The sequence below is a fragment of the Oryzias melastigma genome, linkage group LG17 (assembly GCF_002922805.2).
Source record: "Oryzias melastigma strain HK-1 linkage group LG17, ASM292280v2, whole genome shotgun sequence".
NCBI classification, from domain to species: Eukaryota; Metazoa; Chordata; class Actinopteri; order Beloniformes; family Adrianichthyidae; genus Oryzias; species Oryzias melastigma.
Genome location: NC_050528.1, coordinates 22,104,810 through 22,116,421, shown reverse-complemented (window position 1 = coordinate 22,116,421; position 11,612 = coordinate 22,104,810). Strand labels below are relative to the sequence as shown.

General features: G+C 38.1%; 1 protein-coding gene across 1 annotated transcript in view; it reads right to left on the bottom strand.

Moving 5' to 3' along the window:
* Positions 1 to 10,824, bottom strand: part of lrrc24 (leucine rich repeat containing 24) — a 48,776-nt gene extending 37,952 nt beyond the window's left edge. The window contains exon 1 of the mRNA XM_024274379.2: positions 10,604 to 10,824. The gene's annotated coding sequence lies outside the window, so the exon portion shown is untranslated. The remainder of the gene's footprint in view (positions 1 to 10,603) is intronic.
* Positions 10,825 to 11,612: the final 788 nt, after the last annotated feature.

Sequence of the window (11,612 nt, the reverse complement as noted above, 5' to 3'; positions counted from 1 at the left end):
CCGCTAAGCTACACGTCAGCTGCTAGCATATTCACAATACCTGAAACTCCCAACCTTGTTAGCAAAACAGAAAAGAGCGGGCTGTTACTGCTAAAACAAATGTTATATAACTACGCTAACTTTCAGCATCAGTAAACACTAGAATGAATCCATACATCCGGCACTCCAGATTTTAAGGAGAACTGTCGTTTTCTGAAATGTTGGTTTTTAAATAGTAATAGAGCAGAAAATACAGTTAATGGAAGCACACCTGCTGCTTTTAAAGAGCGGGAAACAATGAGAGATGGAAGCGAGCAGGTCAGTGGAAGGGAAGTTTAAAGCCAGCTTAGCGGGGGTTTTCTCTGAGGACGAATCGTAATGTTGGTTTTTTTCATTGCCCTAATTGGATGAGAACGCCTTACATGTGGAAAATGATGAGTTGCATCATTCAAACAAAGAACAGTAAACCTCTTCCCTGCTACACTCATGTATCCCCGATCCGTCTTAGTGAAGAAAAAAAAATTGAATTCGTAATAAGGCAAAAAGCAAAATGAATTTTTGAACTCAGCCAAACATCTGCTGAATCTCTAACAGGTTATTTTCAATATGGAAGCCACCTCCACAGATCAGCATTCTGTGAGCGCTAAAGACACTCCACTCCACGTGTTGATGCAGCTGAAGAAAAGCCAGAGGGAGATATTGATTATTCAACAGGGAAAGCAAAACGATTTGAAAGATTCCTCGATTTTTGGAGTCAGAAAATGTTACGCTGAACTCGGATGTGTCACCTTTTTTTTTTTTTTTTTTAGGCGTCTCCTGGCTGACGCACCCAAACTTATAACAAGGCGGCAACAACAAGGTAATGACATCTCGGTTCCCCGGAGATGCCTTTTTCATCTGTGATTTCAGGGAGTCCATTACTATTGCAGGAGGGTATCGGGCTCCTGCACCACAATCAATACTCTTTCATTAAGGTGATGAACGTGCAGCTTCCCCAACAGTCTGCAGTCCAGACAAATTCTCAAGAGCCACTGATCCGAATCCGTCAGTGTCAGCGTGACGGCACCACCGCCAGGTGAGGTGAAGGTGAACAAGTGAAGGCGGGAAGTCTGACAGCCCCCCCCTCCTCCTCACGTTTGCAATCAACGTCGCCCTTTACTTCAGTAGTCAAATCAGACACTTTAATTCATCCCTCAAACTCAGACAGGAAGTGCTTTTGGCTGTCAAGACTTATCGGTAATTTCATTTTTTTTTTTTTTTTTTGGTCAGGTCTGTCAAAGTGAGTTTAATAATGGATGAAGGTTTCATTGCTGCAAATAGTTGACCAATCAACCAAAAACATCTTAGTATTACGTAGTTTTAGGTTTGTATTTTGAAGTAGCAGTTCGTGCATTTCAGAGCTGAGGCTTCAAAACATCCTCGTTACTATTCACTATTTTATGTTTCTAACGCCATCCTGTTATATATAAATGTTATTTAAGGAGATATTCTATCATAAATGGATCATTGGAAAAGATGGAATTTACTACAATCGTACATACTGTAAAAGCAAACTCCTCCCACTGCAATAACAGCTGAAACAAACATCAAAGCACAACTAAAACTTGAAAATGAGCATCTTTACTTTAAAGGGATTTTATTTACAGCAAAAATCCAACTTATTTTAAGATGAACTTCATCCATAAAGGAAGTCCAGGAGATCATGCTGTATGACAGTTCTGTTCTCGGCCTCCAGATCAAACAGCGTTCCATAGTTCTGCGGTTGATTGGGGGACATTTTTCTGGTGCTCCCAAAATTTTGGGGGGTCGATGAGGGTGATAAATACTAGTATTTAATGGTCTTAAAACATGATTTTGTCTGGGAAATGAAAAAAAAAACTCCTGTGAAGCTGCCAGTAATGAGACGATGCAGCTCAATGTATTTGGAGCATTCGTGATGCGTTCAGGGGCGGCGTGGAAGTCGCTCAACATCGTCACAAAACTCCATCACCCTTGCCAGACAGAACTGCTGGAGGGCTGAAAGTGGACAAATCCTTTTCTCTGCCGAGACAGGCTTGCTAGCTTCGGGTTTGCCAGACTTTTTTGACGATGTTCAATTTTTCCAGAAAAGTCCATCTTAAGAATGGCATACGCGATAAATCTGCAACTAAATCAACTTCTCCACCTTCTCCTATTGTTAATTGCAAAACATTGAATAAAAAAAATAATAATCAAAAATCTGGTGCAGCTGCTCCCTGCAGCCTGAAGAACAGAAAAAGCTAGCTTTTGGTAGCGCGAGCTTTGACCATCCAATCAGAGGCGATTATGACATCTTCTGCCCTCATAAAGCTACAAAGACTAACTCCAATTCTGATTGGTTGGATCAATGTCAATGCACTTATAACCCATATATGGCTATGGTCTAATTAGCCGGAAGGGAGGACGGAAGCACCGACTGTGTGAGCGTAAGGCAGACTTTCATGAGCCTAGCAACAAGTGACAGCTAAAATCTGATTGGTTAGAAACTTTCATGTGAAAAAACAGTCTGAGAACAACACAGCCGGAGTGTAGGACTGTGAGACAAGCTGAAAGAACAGTTGGAATAATCTAAAATATATTTTGGACAAATGCATATATATATATATAAACACTAATTTTAGGCCCTCACTAAAGACTTTGCAGGCCCTGACAGTATGTCTTCAGTTTTAAAGAAAATGAAATGATTTACATTCAACAATGATGATTTTTTGGGGTAAGTAAACATGTGGGGTTGTTAACATTCACCTCGCTTTGGCAGCTAAAAGGTGGCTGGAAACTGAGTTGGCACCTGTGCGGCTTCAAAAGCCAACGCGCTGCCAAGGAAAGTCATTTCCCCGCATCCTCGGTAAACACGAGAACCAGTGCTGGCACACGCAAAAAGCACACACTTTTACTTTAATTCATAGATGAAATTCAAAGTCACCCATCAGGAAACAGGAAGTTTGCAGATTTTTTTAAAATAATTTCTGAGAAGGACATGTGGAAACCTTGGCAAAGACAGCGGTGAGTAATTTAATAAAGTGTACGTCCTTAGCTCACGCCTCAAACTATTTTGCCTCAATTTAACAGCTGACGCGTTCTGCTATCTTTCAGTAATCCGGGGAGAAAGGAAAGCGGCAGAGCAATTACAATGTGACTGACGGGCTCCTTGTCGAACGCTCCGGCTCAGGCGGCAAAGCAAAGTCTGCGTAATGCTCAAACAAAGTTCAGATCTGTCTGTGGATGGAGTGATGGGTGCAGACGGCGAGGTGCACTAACAGATGAATTAAACACCTGATGGGCTTTGAGGTGGCTGAACTGGCTATGATTAGAAATGTAAATGTTCAAATTAGAAAAGGAAAAATGAGATTGTGCCTCATTAAGCTTGTAAGTCAATTTGATGCCAAAGCTAAACTAAATGTTCCTAAACTAAACGACTTCAATGTCAAACCTTAGCTTTTATTTTCTTTACAAAGACCCACTCTGATAAAAATCCAGTTTTTGGTCATTTTTACAGGATCTTGAGGCATTTAAAGAAAATGAACAATCACCAGTTTCCTCTGAAAAGCCTGAGCAGCAGTCTCCAAGTCACACACAGACTTGTCTTTTCCTTCATCCATCTTCTTTTTGTGCTGTTTGGGACACAATATGAGTTTTGTGTTCCGTCTCGTAGTGCCGCCTGATATTGGTGCTTTCAACACCAATCATTTATTTTTCTCTTTATTTTTTTTACATTTTTTTGGGTCGTTTGCTGTGTTTTTTTATTTGTTCTTTTTTTGGTTGAATTTCTGATTTATTTCGTTAATTTTGGATTGTCAGGGGCCATCACCTCACGATATTTAGAGGGGGATATGTCCCCCTTTGCCCATTCCTATATCCGGCCCTGCAGAGACTACTGCATGTCATAGAAAACGACATGAGGTTTTTCAATTTTGTCTTCAAAATGACATAATCATAATGAAGGCAACTGGGAATGTTTTCACAATAGATCAAAAGAGGATCGAGGTGGGAGTTTATAATGTAAAAACATAAATGTAAAAGATTTTGTTTATTCATTTTGTGGACACAATATTCACTAACATTAAAAAAATCTGAGTATAAAAGGACTAAAACAGCCAGAGGAAAACACAACCTTTTTTCGAAAGAGCAAACCCCCCAGAGTGTTTGGTTTGGCTTAGTCTAAAACAATTTGCACAGGCTCAGCCACTAAAACCATTTGTTCAGAGTTCAGGAAATATAAGCGGCCAGGCATTACCTGCAAAATGACATACAACTCAATTCCTGCTCTCTCCCTGAATGAATTAATCTCCAAACCTTTCAAAGAAGCAGTGAAAGGGTCCAAGATTAATTTGACCCCCCGGTGCCGAACTTGTCACCTCTTTATTAAACAGGCTAGTCTCTCAGACGTGGTGAAATAAGCAGCAAGCCGCTCTGACTATATGCACTGTGAGGATGGAGCTGAATCCTCTCTCTTTCTCTGTCACCAGTCAATAAAAACATGTTTTCATTTTCAAAAGTACGAGAATGTTTGTGTGGGGTAAGGTTGTGGGTATTGAATGCTTGTTTTTAAATGTTTTTTTCCTTGTTTGGGTGTGTGTTTTCGCTTTTGGTTTTTTAATGGATTTTTTTTTTTTAATTTGGTTAAAACAAAACATTCTTATGATGTTAAAATAGAAATAATTGCAAAAACTAATATTATAAACAGCTTTTTATGGCGTCATCACAATCACTGTCAACCTTGTCCCACAATTCCTTTGTTTATTTTCTCTCCTGTTAGCTTAGCACACCGCACAAGCCCAAGCTAACGTTAGCGTAGCAACAATATCGGAGCTATCCAGCTGCACAGTTTTAAGGTTGATGCCAGTTTGGACATGAAAGATGAATATTTACTTTAGAGTGATACTTTATACAAGAATTACTGTAACAATGCTAACTCCAAACTTCGTTAGTAACACACAAATATATATATACTGTCTTACACCGCTACATGTTAGCCATGTTAGCGTATTCATAATACATGTAACTCTCAACTTTGTTAGCAACAAAAAACAGACGGAATCAAACATTACTGTAATTATGCTAACTCCCAACTTTGTTAGTAATATGTATAAAAAAATAAAAATTAAAAAAAAGTCAGACACCGCTACATGTTAGCTGCGTTAGCGTGTTTACTATAGCATCCAACCTTGTTTGCAATAAAATAAATAAATTTAAAAAAAAAAAAAACGGACTGATATCACATAAAACAAACACTTCTGTAATTATGCTAACTCTAACTTTGTTAGTTACACATTAAAAAACAAACAGTCCATCACGCTACACGTTAGCTTAGTTAGCGTATTTTCAACAACAGCCAACCTTGTTTCCAACTTGTAGATAAACGACTGCCATTTTAACAGAGTTTCGTGTATATCTCAAAATTGCTTCAACATCAGTAAAAACAGCCAGAATTAATCAACATTTAAGGCCTTCTGGATTATAAGGCGCACTTCTCTTTTTCAAATTCAGGCTTTTAAGTGCGGCTTGTTGTGTGGACAATTCGGTACAGATGCACATGATTTGTTTGCACATTATTTACAAGTGTGGCAAGAAATTTACAACAAAATACAAAATAAATAGTATACAAGGTCAGTTATTTTCTAGAAACAGAAAGTAAATGCATTCCTTAACCACACTTACACATAAGCGATCTTTCTTTTTTTAAACTCAGTTTAACCTCTTATCTTCACCTACCCTGCTGTCCTGTCCCAAGCACGATAACTAAGTCGCATGGCGGAGTGGGAATCATAGCAGCACTACGGGAATCAGAATAATGAGGGTTGTATGTGTCAGAGGTTGATTGACGGGCTGCTTTGTTCATTAATCCTCTGGCCTGTTTGCACCCATAATGGATGTTGCGTCTCCGTGATAAAATGGCTTTGCTGCAGGCGACGGTGGTTCCTGTGAAAGAGTCTGGGTGTGATCACAGACTACCCTGCTGCTCGCCTTGATGGTGCGTAGAAGAGACGGCTGAACACTTTAGGGGCCGTTGTCATCTCAATTTGTAATTGAGTGCGTTTTGACGTTCCTCCTCAGACAAGTGTGTACATTGGATGGAGAGACTTGGATTCTGCTTTTACTGTTATCACACAAAACGGGAAGAACTGCAAAGATCAAATGGAGTAATTAAAATGAGAAAACGTTCAATTTTTGTATGAATTTGAAAGAAATCAGTTTAGAATCATCCTAAAGAGAAACATCAATACAAAGATCATGATGAGAGAAAAATAAATTCTGGTGCTTTAATGAGAGAGTTCTGAAATTTGATGTGATGTCATTAAACTAATAGTTGGCAGATCTGCAAAGGTGGACCCTCTACCTCAGGTGATATTCTTCCTCCTCCACTCTTTGGTGTTCATGGCCCAACATCTTTAAGCCATGTTCACACCGCCCTAAACAACACACACCCAAACGCTATTTTGGGGCTTTATGTACAAAATGTGCCCACTGTTTAAGTTAAACCAGCTCCCAATTAGGGACTCGAATTTGATAGCGACGAATGAATGGGGACTTTTTAATTTTTTTTTACATTTTTCTAATAGTTTTTTGTTTCAAACACTACACATAAGAATTTAAAATACAAATATAATAATTCAAAAATACAAATACACAAGTAAAGCAATAATTGTACTTAAAAATGAGTGAGTAGAAGAAAATTCTTGAGTGGTCCCACCCCTTTTTACAACAATTTCACTGATTATTGAGGACAAATTATTGGTTGTAATTTGTGTCCGGCTGGAATTACATCAAGTAGTTTATTATTTTAAATAGAGCTGTAAAAGAAAAAGTCTGGAGCAAGATTTGCACCGCTTCAACATTTTACACCAAGCCTCTTCCAGCTGTAGGTGGTGGACAAGCGCTCGTAAACAGGAGAAGAAGAAGCCCCTCCCTGCTTGTCCAGCATGAAACCATGGGCTAAATACATGTAGGTTTAGTCACATGCACCTGTAAAGGGGATTGGTTTGTAGAGTTGATGGGAGTTTTTGGGTGGTCTGGGTCTGTGTGGGTCATAGACAGGAGTGGGCACATCTTAAATGGAGGACAGGTGTGTCTTGCAGTTGCCTTGAGACTTAGGGGACGTCATGAAAATGGAACGTACTATTGTTGGATGTGTGGTAAGGTATATCATCAAGTATTTGTGAGGTAATGTAAATTACAGGCACTTTTGGGTGATAGTCATACGGACAGACAGCCCTTACCCACCTGTAAGGACAGTTGTGACGAAGACCTTTAGTGAGGAAACGGCACACAGAAAACCCTCTGCTCCAACCTTTCAATTGTAAACAGCAGAGTTGTATACCCAGTGTTTCTTTTTCGTTTCTGAAATACAGAGGTTGGTGTTTATTCTTTTCAGATCTCATCACAGCCTTCCTTGTGAGTGAAGCTCCTCCATGATTGTTTTCTTTCCTTCAGCAGACCAGATAAAAATGTCTGCCCTTAGGATACAAAAAAACACCACCTTAGGGAAATAGAGTTTGACCATTCTCATCACCCCGTGCTGACTGTACAAGGCTTTGCATGTCTGACCCCATCTGATTTTAGTGATTTCAAACATGCATTTTTTTTAATCAATCTATTCATCCATCCATCCATCCATTCATCCATTCATCCCTGCTCAATCAGATGAGCAGCTCTTGTATTGGACAGATTTTAATGTAACATCTTTGACACATTAGGAGTACATTTATATAAACCTCTTGTTTTGCTTCAGGCTCAAAGATAACAGTCTGTGGTCATTCTGACTAAGTTGTATATTTGGATGGATGGATGGATGAAAATGGATGGATAAATGGATGAATAAATAGATGCAAATGGATGGATGAAAATGAATTTATCACTGAATGAAAATGAATGGATGGATGAAAATGGATGGATGCAAATGAATGGATGAATAAATGAATGCAAATGAATGAATGGATGGATGAATTAATAAATTGATGCAAATGGATGGATATTAATGGATGACTGAATGAAAATGGATGGGATGGATGAATGAAAATGAGTGAATGAATGAGCTGCTTTTCTCTTCAGAATCTGCTGGAATGACGCTGATCGTGTTAACTGTTGAAACGTTTCCGTAAATCAGAGAACAGAAACACTGGAGCTCCGGTGTTAAAGGGTTAAACTGAATTGTGTTGAATCAGAAATAATAAATGAACTTGTGAGTGAAAATTGAATCACAGTATTATGACTCTCAGTCTCCTGTTTTGGGGGAGCCTCCTAAAAACTGTCAGTTCTTGTTCTACTACTACTACCACTTGTTCTTGTTCTTTACCTCTGTCTTCTACGGGCGCAAGGATTTGCTCTTTTAGCATAATAAACCAAGATCTGCCGAGGAGCTAAAAAAGAAAGAAAGAAGTGTCACATCCAGTGAGTTTCAGCTGTTGATCTGCTAATTAGACAACACAACTGGCAGACCTTGAATTTTAGTGATGTCTAATATCGCTTTTTGATGCGTTTCGCCTTGAGTGAAAGTCTAACACTGACTCTAGTTTTGAAAAATAGATACGATGAAATAATAAAACCATGATTCATACCTTCAGCACTTCCTGTTCGGAGGGCTCTTGCATTCACGCATAAATAAGTTCATCTTTTGATGGACAAATTCTTTTTTTTTTTTGTCCAAATATGAATTTTTCATTATCTGAAATGAATAAAAACATAGATTACAGCTATAGTAGAATGTGAATGTTTCTTCTTTTAATGCAAGATTCTGATGCTTCCAGTCATGCCTGCAGCTTTATACTCTGATCATACAAAGAGCTGCTAGGAACCTAATGCATGCACATTTCCATAATTACAGACATGCTGCCCCCCTCTGTGTTAACATGGCATTGTCCAACGTTCTAAATAATTATCACTGACAGATGAAACTTCATTTCAATTAAAGAGTAATTTGAGATTTTCAATATTTTTTTAATGTAATATCTATTATATATCTTGATTTTATCTTAAAAAATGTAAAGAGAACCTTTCATTTTAATGGCTAAACGTTGTAAATAACCACAACCTACTGATATGAAACGCAGCAAAGAGGATTTTACAACTGAGGCAAAGCGCCTCTCCAACCTCATCTAATAGGAAAGTAATGACAAGGCTCGGCCCTCGCTGTCTGTAGCCCACTGCCTGAGGCAAAGTCAGCACTGAATCATAAACAGGCCGGAGAGATTGTGCAGCTTCGCCTTTTTCAGCGCGTGGAAAAGGTTTACATCACACTTCCATCCCCACAACACACAGATCCGTGCACAGATTCCATCATCCTTCTCTGTAATCTGTTTCTCCCTTTGTGAAGGAAGAAAACCTTTTATTTTTCTAAGAAGGAAATGAATGTCTAAATGCTGCATTCAGCTCCAATCATATTTTGATGTTTTGGAAAAGGTCTTTTAATTGATTTTAATGTTTTTAGCATAAAAAAAGTGTGATTTTCTAGGACATAGTTTCTACAGAGCGGCAGGAGTTCATTCGAAATTCGCCGAGTTGTGGTGCACAGTAAGCCAGCACTCACATCCCGTTGTCTTTTTGTGTACACTCGCTCCCTCTAGTTTACAAAACCCCAACCTAATATTACCGGTCCAACAAAATGCTATTTTGGAGCGGTCCAGCCGGACAGTTTTGAGCCAGATTCTAGGTCGGACGAGGAACATGAAGACGTCTGCGAGTGGATCCATCAGAATGGAGTGAAGCAGGTCGACCGATACCGATATCAATATTGGTATTGATGCGGATACCGATACTGATATACTTTGACACATTCAATTCAACGGTACGATACTGAACTGGCTATTTTTGGCTCTGTTAATCACCTTTAAACGTCTTTGTTAAATAACCAAATGTATATATGTATAAAAAAAGAAAATATAGACATGCAAGCACCCAATATTTGATGAGTGTGTGATTAAAACTTTTAAAACCAAATTAAATTCTGTCGGGTTTTATAGCAGGAAAGCACAAAGATATGAATTACTGAGTGACAGTAAAGCTACGAAACAACTGTCAGTGAAAAAAACAGGACAATAAGACAACTTAAATGTTACATATCTTTAGATATAAACATCATTGTTAGATGAAGTGTGTGTATATGTGACCGCAGCGTGCAGTTAACTCTTTAGCCACTTTACTCTTTTGTTGGAGACTTGTTGTAGTTATAATAAAATTTGATGCCACTTTGTTGACTTAAACAGCAAATGCAAATTGCCTAAATATTGGTATCACATCGGCTTTGGAAGAAATCTATAGGTCGATCTCTAGTTTGTAGCATATCAGCTTTTTCAAACAGCATTTTTTTTGTCTGCTCCTGATTCACAACAATTTATATAAAGAACTACTCAAACATTAAATTTTAAGCTCAATTTTCTTTATATACTGTATGTCATCCATCATGACAAAAATACAACAAGATTATGTTAAGAAAAGAAAAAAACACCAAAAACATGATTTTTCATTGGAGTGAGTCTTTAAGACTTGCTGCAGGAAGTGTACAGTTTGTATCTTTTACACACACACATATATAAATGACTCAATTCACCACACTGTCAATTTTGTTTAAATCTAATGGTGTATGTTTAGTTTTAAATAATATTGTACTCACCATCAAAGATTCTCACCACAAACTGTCCAAGCAGAGCTTTGTACACATCATCATACATGTCCGTCACACCAGGAAACAGGAAGTCACTTCAAAGTTGTTTTTTTCTTGCCTTATTTAAAGGATTTCTAACTTAAGCTAATTTCTTCATTACTAAGGTTTGTATCTTGTTTAAAATATTACCAATTTTTGGTTCATGTTTGAGAATTTTCTAAATTCCATTTGCAAATGTAGTATTTTTGAAGAAATGTTTGGTTAACTGGTCCTGTGGGAGGGGCTAAGCCTTAGATAAGGAGGGAACTTTTCCTGTTACAGGCTGACCAGACAGAGCTGAGCCCCCAAAGGGATTCAGCAGGTGGTCTATTTTCTAACTGTCATAAATAAGATCCGTCGAAACATAAAGTGCACTAAGTAAGAGAAAAGAGTCAGAGAGAAGTCCACCAGTCAGTCTGACTTCTTTGACTGTGTTCACAGCAACTCTAAAACTTCTTTGTACTGCGCTACCTGTTAGCCATGTTAGAAGTGTTAGCTATGCTAGCATATTCACAATACCTGTAACTCCGAACTGTGTTTTAAACACGTAAAAAACAGAATGATACAGCTAAAATGTAAGTTAGCATACTGTGACTGAGCTAACCTTGTTAGTAACAAAAAAAAAACAATCTGACATCAATACATGTTAGCCGTGTTAGCATATTTATTATACCTACAGCTCCCAACCTTGTTTACATCACATAGACTAATAGAGCTAAAATGAATGTTACTGTGACTAAGCAAACTCCCAACCTCGTTGGCAAAAAAAAAAAAAAAATCACAGTTTGACATTGATACGTGTTAGTCAAGTTAGCATATACACAATAATACACAACTAAACATTTTGACAGAGCGCTGTGTACCTTTCAAAATCCTTTTGACATCAGTAAACACAACCAGAAATAATCTATGCAAAAGGTGCAACTTTTTGGAAAAATTAAGGTTTTTGAGTTAGCCTTATAGTGCAAAAAATACATAA